Consider the following 21,728-nt stretch of genomic DNA (forward strand, 5'->3'; position numbering starts at 1 on the left):
ACACAGGGTCTATGGTTTATAGTCGTTATCCGAGAAGGCTTGAAAGTCTAACCATTTGAAGATGTCATTACAAAGGCAGCACTTTCTTCTCAGTTATTTTAAGATCCTGAGTGTTGATCCGGCCGGTGAGTGAGTCACAGGTGCACGCAAATATGTCACAGGTCAAAGTTCAGTGCTCCTGTTAAACAGTTGAAAAGTGTCAGGGTTTATTATGTGCCATGATAAGCTCATAGCATATTAAATTACATCACATTGATATCAGAAAACTATGTCAATCACATTTAAGCTGGAGGGGACCAAAGCAAGCATGTAAATGAACAATCTCTACTTAAATGAAAGTTTATTGTGCTGATATTCTCATACTAAAACAAACATCAGCGGGTCTAAAACACAGTTCACTCATTGCAGGTCATTGTTTTACCTTTTGGAAAGTAACCAAAACCCTCAATTTGGCTAACCCTAGGCCTAAGGTTGGATTTTAGGCCTAGGGTTAGCCAAATAAAGGGGTTTGGGTTACTTTCAAAAAGGTAAAACAATGCCCTGCAATGAGTGACCTGTGTAATATGATCTGTGTTTTAGACCCTCCAAAGAAACATTAAGTTTTTCAGTCTGTTTACAAGGTATTAGTGCATGAACTAATAATTATTGTTGTAATAAAACCCATGGAGTTGAGACTATGGAGGGATCAGAAATGTTGTGATTTCTAAACAGATGTAATAGATAATTTCCTTTTACTAAAAAATTATATCTTCACCGTACACAGTGAACATATCATATTTATCTTTCACATGTGAGGATAGAGGTGTCGTCAAGGTAACAAACAAGATAAGCCAATAAAATGTGAGCTTCCTCTTCATTGTAAGATATTCTTGTGTTTTAATGTAATTTTTCTTCACTACATTACTGTGAAACTCAGAAAACCATCAACTCAAAAAACAGTTCAGGAATGTTGATTTTGTAGGGACCAATCACAATAATGTTCAGGACATGCAAAGAAACCTCAAAACCACAAACTAATTAGCATTGCTGTTTGTGGTTTAGGTTTCTCATGCCTTATTGGCTATTTTCTCGCAACGCAATGACGTTCCATAAAAATTTCTGGTGTTCACGGTTTTGTGAGTTTCACAGTAACATTTTTATTGCAAAATTTAACATTATATCATGATGTTTTTTTTCAAACTTTCATATCTTGTTTCATGTTACATGTACACAACATGCGTGTTGTAGCGGTTGGTGACCACTTTTTTATTGTTTCAAAAATGAGTGAAACAAGTGTTAAATCTGGACATTTCATCAATATCTATATTATAATAAACAGAAGATACTTTCAGCACAAGAAGATAAAATTCGTATGCCCAAGCGGCCATGTAATATCCTCTATTTTTATGATGTCGTTATCATAGGGATATCATGTGGGCCATTGGTAGAGGGTTGTTAAGAAGTGCATTCTTTGAAAGTAGATCAGCTTAGTGCATAATGGCCATTGAGTTGAAACCATTAGTTTGGTATTAGACAACACAAACATAGGAAATGACAGTGGCTGTGTTGCAGATTGCAGACAGACTGTTATAAAGAGCTGGGGCCTGGAGTAAGTTTCATCCATGGATTGCCTAATTTAACAGTGGCAAACAGAGAAAAAACCACAAAGTCAATGTTTTGCCTGCCTTTTTAAAGTTACCATGTACGTGAAGGTACCTCAAAGAGATTTCGAAGACACATCCCTCACAAAACATCCATAGTTTAATTCTTTTTTATTTATTTTTCTTTGGATCAATTCTACTATGTTCTTTGAATTTCTTATCAGGAAAATAGATAATCTACTTCCTTGTTGTTTTACTTTTATGTTCATGCTGTTACAATATAGGAAAAGCAGTGATTAGGCACCTGAAGGAGTGCTTGAAGGAATATTTTCATTTGATTTTTCTATTACCACAACAGTGTTTTGTCACCAGTCAATGAAGACATATAACAAGATCCTTTGAGAGAGAGCACACTGCCACTGTTAAATGTTTTGTAGTATTGTATTGTTATAACTTGTTAGATTTAAGGTGGCTGTAACCAGTTTTCTCTTTAGAATGTTTTGACACTACACAATGCATCCATCATTGTGACGTAATAAGTAACCTTGGCAATGGGAAAGGTCAGCAAAAACACCCGATGTTTTGGCTTTTGTTGCTTATATCCCAAACAACAAACTCAGTGACCCCCATTTTATATTGCTGGAAATTGATTAGAAGGTCAAGATGAAACTTTCGGCAAAATTGAAATAAAATTTATTCTGTACTGCAAAATCAGAGCCACCTTAAAAAATCACAGAATTAAGGTGGCTCTGAATCGGCTGTACCATAACATTGCTAACATTTATGTGATACAGTGTTGTAGTGCCAAGCCTTCTAATAAGAACGTTACTTGAAAGCTTTGAAACTGGCTTGCCCCACCTTAATGGATTTTTATTATAACTGATGATTGTCTTTTCCTTTTTTTTTTAATGTGAACCAGTACATTGGGAATCTCTGCAAGAGTATAGTCATAAGTAATTTGTTTACTTGGTTTATGATACGACTTATTTTTGTTTACAGAGAATACAGTAAGTTCTCATGGTTAATAAGCTTTACCACAATATTTTCCCCGTGACATTGTATGATAATTATTTTCACACTGTCCTAGCAACACTGCTTAAATTAGTGAACTTGGAATTAAACTATTTTTCTTTATGTGTGGAACAGCTAAAAGGATTGCAGCAACCATAATTATCCAAATTTTAGAAAAGTTACTTGCAGGCTGTGAGGCCATAGTGTTTGTGAATTTTGTGGACTCCCACCATTTTGAATGTTAAGTTGAGGGAAACAGTTAACAAAGAAAACTAGTTTTCCGAGGGACCAGCCATTAAGTGCTTTGGTATATATTTTGACTTTTCCTTGAGCAATCACAGCAAAACATCTGGAGCAGGCAACAAATGCAGAATTGTATCCCCTCCAAGATACATTTGATCAGGGCATGTGACCAAGAATCAACCAAACACAGTGCTCCTTTTGTTGAGTGAAAGTCTGGGTATATAACAATAATTATTATTAGTGTAAGAAACCATAATTGTATTCTAAGTATTGGACTGGAACTAGCATGCAATGGAGGCTAATGTGGGGGAATCTTTTCAAATGCAAATACTTTTTAATATATCCCCCTGCATTAGCCTCCATTGCAATGTAGTTCCAGTGTAATCCTGAGGAAATCGAATATGGTCTATTGTGCAGTGTTAAGTGTTGTCTTGGCAATGTTTTAATGATGTAAGTCACCTATTAAAGAATGAATGTCATGACCTCACATGATTTTTTTAGACAGCTGCTGTTTTGGAGATTTGCGATTATGTGAGGTAATGAAAGACATATTTGCTTATGGGTGAGTAGTTTTAACACGTAGATGCCTTGACATGTAGCTATAGCAACCATTAACAAAATAGTGAATGTAATGTTTTTTAACCACATGGTCAGTTAAGTGAAGTAAACATCTGTGTAATGAAATGAAAGGTGTGTGATGTAGCGGTATTGTATGCACATCCTTTGTTTACCATGAGGTCACTTCTGAGAGGCAAAGAGCAATATTGGATTGGCGCATTGTAAGTGAATAGATCTAACAGTTCCTCTCACAGTAAGAAGATAAATAATGTATTGCTTAAAAAAATGTCCGTATCCCTCATATTTCCTGTAATACCAGCTTCAGTCTCTAGTTGTATGAAGGGTGGATAGTGTCAGCTGGTGGATAAGTTCTGGAGGAGGATATGAATTCAGACTGGATGGTGCTTATGTGGTAAATAGTGGTAGGTAATCTTTTAAACAGCTAAGGGCATTATGTCTTATTTTATGTGAACCGTTGGTCATTTTGATTTGTATTTTTTGTTAGATCTCTTATTCTTTGTTGTTAAAATGTTCAATAAATAGTCTTAAAAGAGAAATTAATAGCCCTTATTGGAGTTATCAGTGGTGTTGCCACATGAACGAGGCTAAGGTGTCATTTTGTATGGAATTGAACCTTAAGCCTCTTCTGTGATAGTTTTAAAGAAAAGAAATTGTGCATGCAGGCTCACCTCCAATAAGGACCATTGAAAAGGGTCTCTTGTTTTATTGTAGGAACATAGTAGTCAATAGCATGTAAGTAAAGGCTGCTTGGTGCAATTGAATTAGCATGGTAGCTCAAGGAAAAAAGTCTCATTGCTTGTAATGTGTGATAGACCTTTCCTTAGACACCCTAATTGGTCATGTGTGTGAAAGTCCCTTCATGTATTTTGTTTGCTTGAAGGTGTCATCTGTCCACCTCATCCTGAATAATCCTTGGATGTATGAAACCTTTTTCTGGTGAAAATGGCTGTTCTTTGGGGTTTGTTTGTGTAACACCATGCAAAAGACACCTTTTAAATGAGGATTATGGCATGTAACCCAATTTGTTAGAAGATGGTACCGGTACTCAACATAGGCTGTCCTTGGTTGAGGTGACTGAGCTTATGAAATTTTCTGTTGAGAAACTGATAAAGAAAGAAGTTTGGATTAAGGAGGCATGTGTTAAACTAAGTTGAATTCAAAATTGATGTCTTGTGCAAAGTTTAGGGGCAAAGTATGAGCTCTCTAAGGTAAATTCTCAACTATAAAGAGGGAGGGAATTCTTGACTGAAATCTTTATACCTTTACTATCATTTGCATATCTCATGGGTTACATTGTTGATATTCATGCTCTCCATGAAAGAGTTTCGTTGTAACATATTTCCTTCCTAAAATTTGCCATGTAAATTATTTGCTTAACTTTTATGGAGATGGTGTGTTGGAAAGTTGTAGTAATTGATCAATAATGATGGATCATTATAGTGTACACTTGTGGTGTCAGGTGTTTCCCTTGCCTTTCCTGATCTTTTATTGGTTGTAGGTGTTTTTTTTAATGTCACTTTGCCTGACTGTGTATTACCCAAGTATGGAGTCTCAAGGTGAAAGTTTGATGAATGTAAATTTTCGCCAAACTCAGTTTAAAATTGATGTCCAAAAAGGGCTTACAAAGATGTAATGAACAGTCAACTTCCCTTAAGAAACCATGTGATAAGTGTAGGAAATTGTAAGAAGAAGTGATGTAAGGCTTGTGCCATTTGAAAACTTTTAAAACATCACAAGTTACCATAAATCACTAAATGAATGATAAGTTCACATGATAAATTATTTATTTTATTATATAGTCTAGAAAAAAACTCCATTGCCTTGCTTGCATAGCAACTTCCGTATTGCACTCTATAATCTCTTTATGCATTTGCCATTGAGCAATCAGAAATGTGACATTTAGTTGAGCATTATAATGAGATGGAGAAGGTTCTAATACATGTGACTGTATTGCATTGGAATGAACTGTCAGACAAGAAGACTCGTTTTAGAGGTCTTGGAATGTCATGTACTAGCAATGGAATAAATGAAGAAATTGTTGACAACCCCTACCCTGATACAAATGATGAAAACATGCAATTATCCATGGGTGCTATCTGCTTTTTTCATACCAGCCGCATGCATGTAATGCAAACTGTTGCAGTGTTCCATGCACTTTGAAAAAGTACAAATACCTGCTCAGGAAAAGCATCCATAATAGTTTACATAAAAATTACAGGAAAGGTTATCTTTTTTGTTTTTTGAAAAAAAAAAAGGTAAGTTAGATGTTTGCTATTTACATGCGAAATGAGTTGTAGTCGCAGCGTACCATCCTTAGATGCACTGCACTGAAGGAAGTACTCCATTTTGGGAGGAAAAAGCAACGCTCACTTCTGGTGTGTGGTAGGTTAAAAGAAAATAGGTTTAATATAAGAAGTAACATTTTCTATTTGACATGATTATTAACTGCCTACCTCCTATTGAACCTGTGACAGTTCATTATTGTCTTGCTTTTTGTAAAGTGATCTTTCCTCGATTAATTTTTCCCCCTGCTTTTTTGCTGCTTTGTATCTCTGGCAGGATCAGTGTTGCCATGGTGAAAAAGTTATTATGCTTCAAGAGCTCTGTACTATCAAAGATATTCAAGAGTTCACTACTAACCTCCTAACACCTTTATAGAAACACAAAGAGCGCATCAGTTAGTAAGCCCCGTTATTCTAATTTTATGTACCAGGACCTCTTCTGCAGGCATTAAATAGCAAAGAATTTTTTATCTAAAAGAAACAAACACCAAGTACATGTAATGATTTCCTTTTTAGTTATCCTCAAGAGAGTTTCTCGAAAGCTTGGGTATATTGAGCATTCTTTTAATGAAATTCTTGTAAAGAAGGTGCCACATTGCATCACTGTGAACGTTAAAGAAATGTATGAACTGTATATGTAACAAATTAATTTACCAAAATGTTGGGACTTTCAAGACAAATTCGGAAGGTTTATTTAAATCGTTTATTTTGATATCTAGAACTATGTTTAATATACATACATCCACACCATTCCACACGTTGCACAACGAAATGGAACTGACTAAGAATGGCATTATCGGCAAATGAGCGAGGCTAACTGAATTGTCTTTGCATTAGGAATTTTTTTTTGGTTCGTTGTGAAAGCCCCCCAAAAAATTCTTCCTACCAAGTTGATTCGGGCACAACTTGTCATTGACTGTCGTGACTGTCACAATAGTTCGAATTGTGGAAGTGATTGACGAAAAATGCAAACACTGTAAATATGGCTTTCAATTTAACATTCGCACCTGTCTTATATTGTTTTTCATGAACAGGCTCTGAGTGGTTACAGGCAGTTGCCTTTTACAGTGTAACGATATCCACAAAAATGGTGGCTGGTTCTTGGCTTCTTGCACGACCTGTTAAATGCTGTTCCGTCACGCAACAAAAATCCCGCTGATGCTGTTTTGTGGCCGCAAGAGAAGTGAAGGCAGGAGAAGTGAAGCAATATTTTTCATAGTCCTGGAAAGTTACTTCTTTATCACTTTAAAGGAAGTAATCGGCGATGTCATCGTCCTTCGTCAGTGTAACACTAAAATAAGCGTGAAGAATGGGCATGAATTAGAAATGTACGAGTGTGCGCAGTAACTTGACTACAACCCAATGGTTTGAGAAGAGCTGTACGAATGCAAGAGGTAAGTATCGTGGCTTTTGACGTCTTAAAAAATGATCACCTCCCGTTGTTCGTCCTTCGCAAAGTGCCTGGGAGATCATTAACTCCAAGATGGCATCAATTGGGCGCTTCTCGCTCGAAGAAATGAGCTTGAAGCATAAAGAAAGACCACTTCGCGAAAGCAATCGTGAGTGGTGCGCAACGTTTCGGCCCAGCTTTGCGAAGGTAAAAAGTCTCCACGTGGGGAAAAGGCACATTTTTGGGACTTACACAATGAAAACTATCACCGCTTTAATAAATTTGCTTCGTCTTTTTCCTCTCTTGGAGACTTAATATAATTTATTCCTGTTAGAGGGCGGGAACTCTACCCGCGCTTTTCAACACTATTACCCATAATGCAATGGGAAGGTTTGTTGGTAACGTTTCAGGCAGGGCAGGGAAGGAGATGCGGTGGCGGTGTAAGGACTAAGGAAGGTGAGTTGTATTTGTGAAGTCCACTGCTGAAATTGTAGGTGAATGTTCCGTACTTGGTGCACTGAAAAACTGTGATTTCATTTCTCTCATTCTTGGCCGTACAGAGAGGGAGACGACGTGTTTATTTCAGCCGCATCGATTTCCATCGATAGACGAGTGAGACAAGAAAATGCCAGCGGGTCGAGCTCTTATCCTCGTGCATCGTTTCGAAAACGTAAGTGGATGTGTGTTTGTACTGCTCCATCGCGATAGATTTATTTTGCGTTGTGTTATGTTGCGTTCTGGAGAGCCCGTTTTGCATTGAGTAACTGAGGACCCGCCAGATCAGTTGGCGTTACATTTCTGTGGCCAACACTTTGTGGTTTCTCTATGTTATCAGTTAATTGGATTGTTATCATAAAAAGTAAATCTTTCATGGTCAGGATAGTGTCTTATCGGCCCTTTGAATACGTACTGTCCGTGTTGAGCAGGGAACAGTAAGACTTTGAAGTGCGCTACGTCACGTAAGTCACGTTTTCGCAAGATCAATGTTGTAGTGTTGTAGCCTTCGTTGTATACATATCATCCGGGCTAGGTTAACTTCCATCTAATGCATAACAGTGCATGCATTTTTTACTTGTCGTATCCTGTTCTTTGCTCACACGAAAAGATACGTTTCATGTCATAAACGTTGGATTGATAAGATCTCGCGCGCACGCGCTCCCTTGGGAATACAAGTTCCACTTTCTCGTGTGAACTATTTTGTTTTTGTCGTATGTCTCATCTTTGACATATCGTTGGCATGTTGTGTTCAAAAAACCTGGTTTGGAATGTTCTTTCATTGAAAGAAACTGAGATTTTTTGAGATAATCAAGTGTACAGAAGGAAAAAGGGAAGCCTACAACACGGGGTATTCCCAGGCGGTCTCCCATCCAAGTACTAACCCCGCCCGACAGGGCTTAACTTCGGTGATCGGACGAGAACCGGTGTTTTCCCTGTGGTATGGTCGTAGACAAGTAATTTGCCGTGAAAATTAACTTTGTTATAAGGGAAAATGAAAACGAGGTCAGAGCAAGCACAATGTGCATTTGTCCTCTTGCCGTCAACGCAAGTGCCATGCAATGCTGGTGCTGCTGCCCACTGTACAAGAGCGATCGTTGTGTGCGCCTCGCTTTCAGGTTGGCTTTGGGCATTCCTTCCTTGGCACGGATTGTAATCGGACCACCATATCTCGTGGCCATGAGACTGGGAGCACCTTGTCCGCCGTGAGCATTTACGGGCATCGTTCTCGGCCTTTTGGCTAAGATCAAGTGTAGTATCTGTTCTTATCAGCTTAATATCTGATACGCGCTGCTCATCGAGCAGCTCATATATTAAACTGATTTTTGGAACTGGGCCGTGGAAAAGAGGCTTGCCTCGTCCCGGCCACGGGTTGCCTCGGTATAGCACTACCTCCGAGCGTGGCCCACTTCCCTCTGGGGAAGAAATAATCAAGTGAAAGCAGAAAAAGTGACCAAGCAACCAACCTTCACATTCTCTTCTCTTTTCTAGGTAGCATAGCAGCGAGTGGACAGCACGACACGACAGGACGAGGAGCACGTGACCTCCATTACCACATGGTATGCGCAGACAAGTTGCGTTTTGCGGTCCCGGAGAGGCTGAAAAGGCATACTTACCTGACGCGGGAGGCACTGTGATCAGGGAGGCAGTCCTCTCAAGGTGAGGCTCTTTCATTGCACTTCGATTGGGTTGACCCTTGCGATTACCCCAAATGTGGGTAACTCGAGCGTATAATTTCTGGTAGTGGGGACCTGCGTTCGCGCTAGTCCCCGCACCAAACCCCGGTGGCAAAGTTGGCTAATGGGAAGGTTTGTTGGTAACGTTTCAGGCAGGGCAGGGAAGGAGATGCGGTGGCGGTGTAAGGACTAAGGAAGGTGAGTTGTATTTGTGAAGTCCACTGCTGAAATTGTAGGTGAATGTTCCGTACTTGGTGCACTGAAAAACTGTGATTTCATTTCTCTCATTCTTGGCCGTACAGAGAGGGAGACGACGTGTTTATTTCAGCCGCATCGATTTCCATCGATAGACGAGTGAGACAAGAAAATGCCAGCGGGTCGAGCTCTTATCCTCGTGCATCGTTTCGAAAACGTAAGTGGATGTGTGTTTGTACTGCTCCATCGCGATAGATTTATTTTGCGTTGTGTTATGTTGCGTTCTGGAGAGCCCGTTTTGCATTGAGTAACTGAGGACCCGCCAGATCAGTTGGCGTTACATTTCTGTGGCCAACACTTTGTGGTTTCTCTATGTTATCAGTTAATTGGATTGTTATCATAAAAAGTAAATCTTTCATGGTCAGGATAGTGTCTTATCGGCCCTTTGAATACGTACTGTCCGTGTTGAGCAGGGAACAGTAAGACTTTGAAGTGCGCTACGTCACGTAAGTCACGTTTTCGCAAGATCAATGTTGTAGTGTTGTAGCCTTCGTTGTATACATATCATCCGGGCTAGGTTAACTTCCATCTAATGCATAACAGTGCATGCATTTTTTACTTGTCGTATCCTGTTCTTTGCTCACACGAAAAGATACGTTTCATGTCATAAACGTTGGATTGATAAGGTCTCGCGCGCACGCGCTCCCTTGGGAATACAAGTTCCACTTTCTCGTGTGAACTATTTTGTTTTTGTCGTATGTCTCATCTTTGACATATCGTTGGCATGTTGTGTTCAAAAAACCTGGTTTGGAATGTTCTTTCATTGAAAGAAACTGAGATTTTTTGAGATAATCAAGTGTACAGAAGGAAAAAGGGAAGCCTACAACACGGGGTATTCCCAGGCGGTCTCCCATCCAAGTACTAACCCCGCCCGACAGGGCTTAACTTCGGTGATCGGACGAGAACCGGTGTTTTCCCTGTGGTATGGTCGTAGACAAGTAATTTGCCGTGAAAATTAACTTTGTTATAAGGGAAAATGAAAACGAGGTCAGAGCAAGCACAATGTGCATTTGTCCTCTTGCCGTCAACGCAAGTGCCATGCAATGCTGGTGCTGCTGCCCACTGTACAAGAGCGATCGTTGTGTGCGCCTCGCTTTCAGGTTGGCTTTGGGCATTCCTTCCTTGGCACGGATTGTAATCGGACCACCATATCTCGTGGCCATGAGACTGGGAGCACCTTGTCCGCCGTGAGCATTTACGGGCATCGGCCAAAAGTACTGAGATTCTGTTAAAAAATTACAAAATGTTAAAAACCACCAAGTGGTGGCACTTTATGTAAAGTGGCTGAGAATACAGGTGTGCGTCGTAAGGGGTACTGTTTGCTAGTGGTGGTACCGACAGTCTTGTTTCTTCGGGTGTTTCCTCCATCCTCCCAATCTGTTGAACCTTTGGAGGTGGAAATGGTTGAGGTATCCACTCCTCGTAAACGCGGTTGTGATTCCGTTGAGAACCTCCTCTGATAGCTCTTCTGTTACTCCTTCCCGGAAGGCTCTTACAAAGGTGGCTAAGAAGAGCGGAGCTGCGCCCTCTTCTACTAAATCGAAGACTCGTGCTTCAGCTGATACTGTCAAGTCTGCGAAGCACGAAGGTTTGCCTGATGTGTCGTTTTCCCTCCCCCAACGCAAAGCACGTACATAGTTACTCTTTTACTGTACTCCATTATGGCTCTGTCAGTTGTCTCAATTAACGTCAACGGTCTGCGAGACCAGTCTAAGCGAGCTGGGTTTGTACAGTGGCTTCATTCCTTGCCTGTTGTTTCCTGATGTAGTGTGCCTCCAAGAGGCCCACTGCATCTCCCTCAGTGAGTGTCAGTCCTGGTTTCCAGTCATCTGGTCTTTCCGTTGTGGTGTCTCCGGCTCTAATAAGTCCTTGTGGTTGTATGTTTTTGTTTTCGTCCAGTGTTGTCCCTTGTTAAATCTCTTCCTCTGATAGTTGTGGTCGGTTTTTGTTATGTGAGTTTTCTTTGCGTGGCGCTGTGTTCAGGGTTGCTTGCATTTATGCTCCCAATCGTAACCCTGATCGTGATGCCTTCCTGGACGGGGTCTCTTCCCGATTAGACCCTTCAGTTCCCACCCTCCTCGCCGGCGATTTTAATACCGTCTTTGATCGCGCTGCTGACCGTGTGGGCTCCGTGGTCGGTGATACCTCGCGTGAGAGTGTTGTTGCCCTTGGTCGTCTTTTTGACGATGTCTGTTGTATTGATATTTGGAGATACCTCCATCCGTCTTCCTCCGCCTTTACCTGGACTAAGGCGGATGGCTCTATCTCCTCCCGTATAGATCTAATTGGGTGCCCTTATGTCTGGGTTGCGTCTCTGTCTCTGTTTGTGAAATTCTTCCGTGTCCGTTTTCAGACCATTGTGCTGTGTCCTGCTCTCTTACTGTTCCTGACGTTATTCCTCCTGGTCCGGGGCTTTGGAAGCTTAATACCTCAGTCCTGGAGGAGGAGGAGTACTGGTCTGTCGCCTTATTTCTGACTTTTGGGCCGATTGGAAGGACTGTAAGCTCTGTTTTTCCTCTCTTTCCAAGTGGTGGGATTCCGGTAAAGCAAAGATCGAAGGGCATTACGGTATCTTACTGTGTGCGCCGGTCGCAGAAAGAATCTTGGTCACGCGATTTGTTGGCTAGTTGGCGGCACACCTCAAGGCACGGCTTGATGCTGGTTGCCTGTCTGTTTTAGGTGTTTATCGATCCACCCTTGAACAGCTTTCCGCCTATGACATCAGGGCTGCTCAAGGTGCCCAAGTACGGTCACGTGTGTCCGATGGGTTGAGGAGGGCGAAGTCTCATCGGCGTACTTTTTTCGTTTAGAGAAGAAACGGTCTGCTGACCGGTGGGTTTCTGCGCTTCGGAACCCTGATGGGTCCATTGTTTCAACACCTTCTGATCTGTGTTCTTCGTTCGCCACTTTCTACTCCTCTCTTTTTTTACTGCCTGTCCTACGGATTCCGCCGCTCAAGATATTCTTCTCAGTAATGTGTCCCTCGTCCTTTCATCTGCCCAAGCTGATCTTTGTGAGGGCTTTCTGACTCTTGAGGAGTGTCATCGTGCCCTTGTTGGCATGGCTCGTCGTAAAGCCCCGGGGTCCGATGGCCTCTCCCATGGAGTTTTAACTTGAAATTCTGGGACGTCCTTGGGTCTGATTTAGTGGAGGTCTTGAATTCGTGTTATCTGTCTGGTTCTATGTCTTTGTCTCAACGGCGGGGTCTCATATCCTTAATCTTTAAGAAGGGAGATCGGTTGGACGCTCGTAACTGGCGCCCCATCTCCCTTCTCAACGTCGACTATAAGCTTGCTTCTCGTGTTTATTGCTGGGCGCCTTCTCAAAGTTATCCATCTGGTTTGTTAGTGAGGATCAGACCTGCGGTGTTCCTGGCAGGTTTATTGGCGAGAATGTTGCTCTTTTGCGTGATGTGGTTGCCTTTGCCACGGAATCTGACATCCCGTTGCCGTTCTCTCCTTAGACCAGGAAAAGGCCTTTGATAGAGTGGATTGGTCATTTATGTGTGCTACTTTGTCGAGGATGGGTTTTGGCCCATCTTTTGTCCGTTGGGTTGTTCTGTTCTATTCTGCTGTCCAAAGCTCTGTAGTTGTTAATGGTTATCTGTCTCGGTTTTTTCCTTTGTCTCGTGGCGTGCGTCAGGGCTGTCCTTTGTCTCCATTATTGTATGTTCTAGTTTCTGAAGTGCTTGCTGTTAACATTCGTGCCAATCCACGTATCATTGGTCTTTCTGTCCCCGGGCCCCCGCGGGCCCTGTCTCCGATCTCGCAGTACGCCGATGACACCTCTCTCATTGTCACGTCTGATATTGCCATTGCTGCTATTTTTGAAGTTTATGCTCTTTTTGAAAGGGGTTCTGGTGCTAAGCTTAATCAGGGATCCAAATCCAAGGGATTGTGGCTCGGTTCGTGGTCTGGCAGGACTGACCCCCCTGTCACCCTGGACTGGGACCTCGGCCAAGATCAAAGTGCTGGGCGTCTTTATTGGGCCTGGGAATTTGGAGGAAGTGAACTGGCGTCCTAGGATTGATGCCGTGGAGAATGTGCTGGCTTCTTGGAGGCAACGCTCCCTGTCCTACGGCGGGAGAGCTCTCGTCATCAACGCCTTGGCCCTTTCTAGGGTTTTGGTACATTGCCTCCCTAATTCATGTCCCCCCTTGGGTTTCTTCCGAGCTTTGTAAATTGGTTTTTGGGTTTTTTTGGAAGGGCAAACGCGATCTGGTTTCTCGTGCTGTTGTTGTTCAGCCTACATCTGCTGGTGGGTTTTTCTGTCATTGATCTTCGTCTTAAGGTTTCTGCGCTTCTTGTCCAGTGGGTTCGGCGTTTCACTGTTTTCTCCGCGTAGTTGGGTCCATTTCTTTTCCTTTTGGTGTGATTCTCGTTTTGGTGTCCCTGCTCTTGATGTTGTTCTGTCCCGTCCTGAGGCCTTTTCCTCCAAGTCCCTCCCCCCGTTTTACTCTGCTCTTCTGTCTGCTTGGCGTTTGGTTGGTGGTTCCTTTTCCCGTCGGCGTCGTTCCTCCCTTGTCATTGCGTCTTTGTCCCCTCATCATGTTTGCTGCTGTTTCCTCTATCTCTGCAAATTCTGTTTATTTGTTTTTGCTGTCTGAGGATCGTCCGACTCCCCATTGTGTTGACAAGTTTTTTCCTTTGTATGGCTATACTCTCTACTGGCCTTCGACCTGGTCCCAATTGTTCTTCTTCAATCTTGACCGCCCAGTGATCGATCTCAACTGAAAGGTCGCCATGGCGTGTTGTACACTGCCGATCGCCTTGTCGGTTTTTGGGTACTCGGTCGACCCTTCTTGCTTTTTGCCGTCTTGCCTCTGAATGTCCTTCTCACTTGTTTTTCTCCTGCCCTCTTGCTCATAGTGTTCTTTCATGGTTACAGTCTCTATTGTTTGGTTTTTTCGTCTTCGTCCCCTTCTTTGGTTTGCCGTCACGTGCTGTTTGGTTTTTGACCCGGCTGAGATCCGTCGAGTTCCTCGTGTTTTCGTGTACATCCTAGGTTGTCTGTAAGTATTTTATCTGGCTCGCTCGGAATGACTTTCGTTTCCGTAATGTGCCGCCCGGTGCTCTCGATGTCATCGCAAAGGTCCGCTCTCGTGTCAAGTTCAATCTACCTCTCCTTTTTAAGCGTTTCAAGTCCCCCCGTCGTCTACGTTATTTTCATCGTCAGTGGGGTGCGTCTGGCATTATCGGCTCTGTTTGCAATGGTCGTTTTTCTCTGTCCCAGTTCTAGTCCCATTGTCGCCCCAAGCTGTTGCTGTCTCGCGGCGTACCTACTCCTGTTAGGATGAGTCTTTCTGACTGGCGTCCTTGTCAGGTCTGCCATTCGCCGCTGCACAGTTCGGTTGTTTTTGTTTTGTCCTGTAGTCCTTCGTCCTGTTGGTTTGCTTGTTTGTTTGTTTGATGTGGAAATGCCATTCTCGAGTGTAAGTCGGACGAGGCGTCTCGTGAATGCTTTTCTTCGTTAGTTTTGTTTTTTTTTTTTGTTTGTAGGGGCGGGGTTCGATTCCCCGGTGACGTTTGACGTGCTGGTGCACCCCCGTTTGAGGCGAACCATTGTTGTTGATGGATGAGTCTGAATGTCTGGCAGCCATTGCACTCACCCTACCGGGGGGCTGCCATTCGCCTTAAACATAAAAAAAACTTACCTGACGCGGGAGGCACTTGGTGATCAGGGAGGCAGTCCTCTCAAGGTGAGGCTCTTTCATTGCACTTCGATTGGGGTTGACCCTTGCGATTACCCCAAATGTGGGTAACTCGAGCGTATAATTTCTGGTAGTGGGGACCTGCGTTCGCGCTTAGTCCCGCACCAAACCCCGGTGGCAAAGTTGGCTAATGGGAAGTTTGTTGGTAACGTTTCAGGCAGGGCAGGGAAGGAGATGCGGTGGCGGTGTAAGGACTAAGGAAGGTGAGTTGTATTTGTGAAGTCCACTGCTGAAATTGTAGGTGAATGTCCGTACTTGGTGCACTGAAAAACTGTGATTTCATTTCTCTCATTCTTGGCCGTACAGAGAGGGAGACGACGTGTTTATTTCAGCCGCATCGATTTCCATCGATAGACGAGTGAGACAAGAAAATGCCAGCGGGTCGAGCTCTTATCCTCGTGCATCGTTTCGAAAACGTAAGTGGATGTGTGTTTGTACTGCTCCATCGCGATAGATTTCTTTTGCGTTGTGTTATGTTGCGTTCTGGAGAGCCCCGTTTGCATTGAGTAACTGAGGACCCGCCAGATCAGTTGGCGTTACATTTCTGTGCCAACACTTTGTGGTTTCTCTATGTTATCAGTTAATTGGATTGTTATCATAAAAAGTAAATCTTTCATGGTTCAGGATAGTGTCTTTATCGGCCCTTTGAATACGTACTGTCCGTGTTGAGCAGGGAACAGTAAGACTTTGAAGTGCGCTACGTCACGTAAGTCACGTTTTCGCAAGATCAATGTTGTAGTGTTGTAGCCTTCGTTGTATACATATCATCCGGGCTAGGTTAACTTCCATCTAATGCATAACAGTGCATGCATTTTTTACTTGTCGTATCCTGTTCTTTGCTCACACGAAAAGATACGTTTCATGTCATAAACGTTGGATTGATAAGATCTCGCGCGCACGCGCTCCCTTGGGAATACAAGTTCCACTTTCTCGTGTGAACTATTTTGTTTTTGTCGTATGTCTCATCTTTGACATATCGTTGGCATGTTGTGTTCAAAAAACCTGGTTTGGAATGTGTCTTTCTTTCATTGAAAGAAACTGAGATTTTTTGAGATAATCAAGTGTACAGAAGAAAAAGGGAAGCCTACAACACGGGGTATTCCCAGGCGGTCTCCCATCCAAGTACTAAACCCCGCCCGACAGGGCTTAACTTCGGTGATCGGACGAGAACCGGTGTTTTCCCTGTGGTATGGTCGTAGACAAGTAATTTGCCGTGAAAATTAAACTTTGTTATAAGGGAAAATGAAAACGAGGTCAGAGCAAGCACAATGTGCATTTGTCCTCTTGCCGTCACGCAAGTGCCATGCAATGCTGGTGCTGCTGCCCACTGTACAAGAGCGATCGTTGTGTGCGCCTCGCTTTCAGGTTGGCTTTGGGCATTCCTTCCTTGGCACGGATTGTAACGGACCACCATATCTCGTGGCCATGAGACTGGGAGCACCTTGTCCGCCGTGAGCCATTTACGGGCATCGCTTCTCGGCCTTTTGGCTAAGATCAAGTGTAGTAATCTGTTCTTATCAGCTTAATATCTGATACGGCTGCTCATCGAGCAGCTCATATATTAAACTGATTTTTGGAACTGGGCCGTGGAAAAGAGGCTTGCCTCGTCCCGGCCACGGGTTGCCTCGGTATAGCACTACCTCCGAGCGTGGCCCACTTCCCTCTGGGGAAGAAATAATCAAGTGAAAGCAGAAAAAGTGACCAAGCAACCAACCTTCACATTCTCTTCTCTTTTCTAGGTAGCATAGCAGCGAGTGGACAGCACGACACGACAGGACGAGGAGCACGTGACCTCCATTACCACATGGTATGCGCAGACAAGTTGCGTTTTGCGGTCCCGGAGAGGCTGAAAAGGCATACTTACCTGACGCGGGAGGCACTGTGATCAGGGAGGCAGTCCTCTCAAGGTGAGGCTCTTTCATTGCACTTCGATTGGGTTGACCCTTGCGATTACCCCAAATGTGGGTAACTCGAGCGTATAATTTCTGGTAGTGGGGACCTGCGTTCGCGCTAGTCCCCGCACCAAACCCCGGTGGCAAAGTTGGCTAATGGGAAGGTTTGTTGGTAACGTTTCAGGCAGGGCAGGGAAGGAGATGCGGTGGCGGTGTAAGGACTAAGGAAGGTGAGTTGTATTTGTGAAGTCCACTGCTGAAATTGTAGGTGAATGTTCCGTACTTGGTGCACTGAAAAACTGTGATTTCATTTCTCTCATTCTTGGCCGTACAGAGAGGGAGACGACGTGTTTATTTCAGCCGCATCGATTTCCATCGATAGACGAGTGAGACAAGAAAATGCCAGCGGGTCGAGCTCTTATCCTCGTGCATCGTTTCGAAAACGTAAGTGGATGTGTGTTTGTACTGCTCCATCGCGATAGATTTCTTTTGCGTTGTGTTATGTTGCGTTCTGGAGAGCCCGTTTTGCATTGAGTAACTGAGGACCCGCCAGATCAGTTGGCGTTACATTTCTGTGGCCAACACTTTGTGGTTTCTCTATGTTATCAGTTAATTGGATTGTTATCATAAAAAGTAAATCTTTCATGGTCAGGATAGTGTCTTATCGGCCCTTTGAATACGTACTGTCCGTGTTGAGCAGGGAACAGTAAGACTTTGAAGTGCGCTACGTCACGTAAGTCACGTTTTCGCAAGATCAATGTTGTAGTGTTGTAGCCTTCGTTGTATACATATCATCCGGGCTAGGTTAACTTCCATCTAATGCATAACAGTGCATGCATTTTTTACTTGTCGTATCCTGTTCTTTGCTCACACGAAAAGATACGTTTCATGTCATAAACGTTGGATTGATAAGGTCTCGCGCGCACGCGCTCCCTTGGGAATACAAGTTCCACTTTCTCGTGTGAATTAATTTGTTTTTGTCGTATGTCTCATCTTTGACATATCGTTGGCATGTTGTGTTCAAAAAACCTGGTTTGGAATGTTCTTTCATTGAAGGAAACTGAGATTTTTGAGATAATCAAGTGTACAGAAGGAAAAAGGGAAGCCTACAACACGGGGTATTCCCAGGCGGTCTCCCATCCAAGTACTAACCCCGCCCGACAGGGCTTAACTTCGGTGATCGGACGAGAACCGGTGTTTTCCCTGTGGTATGGTCGTAGACAAGTAATTTGCCGTGAAAATTAACTTTGTTATAAGGGAAAATGAAAACGAGGTCAGAGCAAGCACAATGTGCATTTGTCCTCTTGCCGTCAACGCAAGTGCCATGCAATGCTGGTGCTGCTGCCCACTGTACAAGAGCGATCGTTGTGTGCGCCTCGCTTTCAGGTTGGCTTTGGGCATTCCTTCCTTGGCACGGATTGTAATCGGACCACCATATCTCGTGGCCATGAGACTGGGAGCACCTTGTCCGCCGTGAGCATTTACGGGCATCGTGCCAAAAGTACTGAGATTCTGTTAAAAAATTACAAAATGTTAAAAACCACCAAGTGGTGGCACTTTATGTAAAGTGGCTGAGAATACAGGTGTGCGTCGTAAGGGGTACTGTTTGCTAGTGGTGGTACCGACAGTCTTGTTTCTTCGGGTGTTTCCTCCATCCTCCCAATCTGTTGAACCTTTGGAGGTGGAAATGGTTGAGGTATCCACTCCTCGTAAACGCGGTTGTGATTCCGTTGAGAACCTCCTCTGATAGCTCTTCTGTTACTCCTTCCCGGAAGGCTCTTACAAAGGTGGCTAAGAAGAGCGGAGCTGCGCCCTCTTCTACTAAATCGAAGACTCGTGCTTCAGCTGATACTGTCAAGTCTGCGAAGCACGAAGGTTTGCCTGATGTGTCGTTTTCCCTCCCCCAACGCAAAGCACGTACATAGTTACTCTTTTACTGTACTCCATTATGGCTCTGTCAGTTGTCTCAATTAACGTCAACGGTCTGCGAGACCAGTCTAAGCGAGCTGGGTTTGTACAGTGGCTTCATTCCTTGCCTGTTGTTTCCTGATGTAGTGTGCCTCCAAGAGGCCCACTGCATCTCCCTCAGTGAGTGTCAGTCCTGGTTTCCAGTCATCTGGTCTTTCCGTTGTGGTGTCTCCGGCTCTAATAAGTCCTTGTGGTTGTATGTTTTTGTTTTCGTCCAGTGTTGTCCCTTGTTAAATCTCTTCCTCTGATAGTTGTGGTCGGTTTTTGTTATGTGAGTTTTCTTTGCGTGGCGCTGTGTTCAGGGTTGCTTGCATTTATGCTCCCAATCGTAACCCTGATCGTGATGCCTTCCTGGACGGGGTCTCTTCCCGATTAGACCCTTCAGTTCCCACCCTCCTCGCCGGCGATTTTAATACCGTCTTTGATCGCGCTGCTGACCGTGTGGGCTCCGTGGTCGGTGATACCTCGCGTGAGAGTGTTGTTGCCCTTGGTCGTCTTTTTGACGATGTCTGTTGTATTGATATTTGGAGATACCTCCATCCGTCTTCCTCCGCCTTTACCTGGACTAAGGCGGATGGCTCTATCTCCTCCCGTATAGATCTAATTGGGTGCCCTTATGTCTGGGTTGCGTCTCTGTCTCTGTTTGTGAAATTCTTCCGTGTCCGTTTTCAGACCATTGTGCTGTGTCCTGCTCTCTTACTGTTCCTGACGTTATTCCTCCTGGTCCGGGGCTTTGGAAGCTTAATACCTCAGTCCTGGAGGAGGAGGAGTACTGGTCTGTCGCCTTATTTCTGACTTTTGGGCCGATTGGAAGGACTGTAAGCTCTGTTTTTCCTCTCTTTCCAAGTGGTGGGATTCCGGTAAAGCAAAGATCGAAGGGCATTACGGTATCTTACTGTGTGCGCCGGTCGCAGAAAGAATCTTGGTCACGCGATTTGTTGGCTAGTTGGCGGCACACCTCAAGGCACGGCTTGATGCTGGTTGCCTGTCTGTTTTAGGTGTTTATCGATCCACCCTTGAACAGCTTTCCGCCTATGACATCAGGGCTGCTCAAGGTGCCCAAGTACGGTCACGTGTGTCCGATGGGTTGAGGAGGGCGAAGTCTCATCGGCGTACTTTTTTCGTTTAGAGAAGAAACGGTCTGCTGACCGGTGGGTTTCTGCGCTTCGGAACCCTGATGGGTCCATTGTTTCAACACCTTCTGATCTGTGTTCTTCGTTCGCCACTTTCTACTCCTCTCTTTTTTTACTGCCTGTCCTACGGATTCCGCCGCTCAAGATATTCTTCTCAGTAATGTGTCCCTCGTCCTTTCATCTGCCCAAGCTGATCTTTGTGAGGGCTTTCTGACTCTTGAGGAGTGTCATCGTGCCCTTGTTGGCATGGCTCGTCGTAAAGCCCCGGGGTCCGATGGCCTCTCCCATGGAGTTTTAACTTGAAATTCTGGGACGTCCTTGGGTCTGATTTAGTGGAGGTCTTGAATTCGTGTTATCTGTCTGGTTCTATGTCTTTGTCTCAACGGCGGGGTCTCATATCCTTAATCTTTAAGAAGGGAGATCGGTTGGACGCTCGTAACTGGCGCCCCATCTCCCTTCTCAACGTCGACTATAAGCTTGCTTCTCGTGTTTATTGCTGGGCGCCTTCTCAAAGTTATCCATCTGGTTTGTTAGTGAGGATCAGACCTGCGGTGTTCCTGGCAGGTTTATTGGCGAGAATGTTGCTCTTTTGCGTGATGTGGTTGCCTTTGCCACGGAATCTGACATCCCGTTGCCGTTCTCTCCTTAGACCAGGAAAAGGCCTTTGATAGAGTGGATTGGTCATTTATGTGTGCTACTTTGTCGAGGATGGGTTTTGGCCCATCTTTTGTCCGTTGGGTTGTTCTGTTCTATTCTGCTGTCCAAAGCTCTGTAGTTGTTAATGGTTATCTGTCTCGGTTTTTTCCTTTGTCTCGTGGCGTGCGTCAGGGCTGTCCTTTGTCTCCATTATTGTATGTTCTAGTTTCTGAAGTGCTTGCTGTTAACATTCGTGCCAATCCACGTATCATTGGTCTTTCTGTCCCCGGGCCCCCGCGGGCCCTGTCTCCGATCTCGCAGTACGCCGATGACACCTCTCTCATTGTCACGTCTGATATTGCCATTGCTGCTATTTTTGAAGTTTATGCTCTTTTTGAAAGGGGTTCTGGTGCTAAGCTTAATCAGGGATCCAAATCCAAGGGATTGTGGCTCGGTTCGTGGTCTGGCAGGACTGACCCCCCTGTCACCCTGGACTGGGACCTCGGCCAAGATCAAAGTGCTGGGCGTCTTTATTGGGCCTGGGAATTTGGAGGAAGTGAACTGGCGTCCTAGGATTGATGCCGTGGAGAATGTGCTGGCTTCTTGGAGGCAACGCTCCCTGTCCTACGGCGGGAGAGCTCTCGTCATCAACGCCTTGGCCCTTTCTAGGGTTTTGGTACATTGCCTCCCTAATTCATGTCCCCCCTTGGGTTTCTTCCGAGCTTTGTAAATTGGTTTTTGGGTTTTTTTGGAAGGGCAAACGCGATCTGGTTTCTCGTGCTGTTGTTGTTCAGCCTACATCTGCTGGTGGGTTTTTCTGTCATTGATCTTCGTCTTAAGGTTTCTGCGCTTCTTGTCCAGTGGGTTCGGCGTTTCAC

The 21,728-nt window shown here is 44.2% G+C and overlaps 1 long non-coding RNA gene and 9 other non-coding genes across 11 annotated transcripts in view; 6 read left to right on the plus strand and 4 right to left on the minus strand.

The window, feature by feature from the left end:
- The window catches only part of LOC138058071 (uncharacterized), a 3,628-nt gene extending 3,232 nt beyond the window's left edge, over positions 1-396 (plus strand). For both annotated transcript variants that reach the window (XR_011133783.1, XR_011133784.1), the window contains exon 3: positions 1-396. This exon is cut by the window's left edge and continues 169 nt beyond it. This is a non-coding gene — a long non-coding RNA (uncharacterized lncRNA).
- An 8,019-nt stretch (positions 397-8,415) lies between these two features.
- LOC138058334 (5S ribosomal RNA) lies at positions 8,416-8,534 on the minus strand. The gene has a single exon (XR_011133866.1). It is a non-coding gene; the product is annotated as a 5S ribosomal RNA (ribosomal RNA).
- Positions 8,535-8,801: 267 nt separating this feature from the next.
- LOC138058535 (U2 spliceosomal RNA) lies at positions 8,802-8,994 on the plus strand. Its single transcript, XR_011134053.1, has one exon. It is a non-coding gene; the product is annotated as a U2 spliceosomal RNA (small nuclear RNA).
- A 194-nt stretch (positions 8,995-9,188) lies between these two features.
- Positions 9,189-9,352, plus strand: LOC138058380 (U1 spliceosomal RNA). Its single transcript, XR_011133907.1, has one exon. It is a non-coding gene; the product is annotated as a U1 spliceosomal RNA (small nuclear RNA).
- Positions 9,353-10,328: 976 nt separating this feature from the next.
- On the minus strand, positions 10,329-10,447 carry LOC138058443 (5S ribosomal RNA). The gene has a single exon (XR_011133966.1). It is a non-coding gene; the product is annotated as a 5S ribosomal RNA (ribosomal RNA).
- A 4,709-nt stretch (positions 10,448-15,156) lies between these two features.
- Positions 15,157-15,324, plus strand: LOC138058454 (U1 spliceosomal RNA). The gene has a single exon (XR_011133977.1). It is a non-coding gene; the product is annotated as a U1 spliceosomal RNA (small nuclear RNA).
- A 978-nt stretch (positions 15,325-16,302) lies between these two features.
- Positions 16,303-16,422, minus strand: LOC138058604 (5S ribosomal RNA). The gene has a single exon (XR_011134099.1). It is a non-coding gene; the product is annotated as a 5S ribosomal RNA (ribosomal RNA).
- Positions 16,423-16,689: 267 nt separating this feature from the next.
- On the plus strand, positions 16,690-16,883 carry LOC138058521 (U2 spliceosomal RNA). Its single transcript, XR_011134039.1, has one exon. It is a non-coding gene; the product is annotated as a U2 spliceosomal RNA (small nuclear RNA).
- Positions 16,884-17,077: 194 nt separating this feature from the next.
- On the plus strand, positions 17,078-17,241 carry LOC138058381 (U1 spliceosomal RNA). The gene has a single exon (XR_011133908.1). It is a non-coding gene; the product is annotated as a U1 spliceosomal RNA (small nuclear RNA).
- Positions 17,242-18,216: 975 nt separating this feature from the next.
- Positions 18,217-18,335, minus strand: LOC138058558 (5S ribosomal RNA). Its single transcript, XR_011134068.1, has one exon. It is a non-coding gene; the product is annotated as a 5S ribosomal RNA (ribosomal RNA).
- Positions 18,336-21,728: the final 3,393 nt, after the last annotated feature.

The sequence above is a fragment of the Montipora capricornis genome, chromosome 7 (genome assembly GCF_036669925.1).
Source record: "Montipora capricornis isolate CH-2021 chromosome 7, ASM3666992v2, whole genome shotgun sequence".
Classification (NCBI taxonomy): domain Eukaryota; kingdom Metazoa; phylum Cnidaria; class Anthozoa; order Scleractinia; family Acroporidae; genus Montipora; species Montipora capricornis.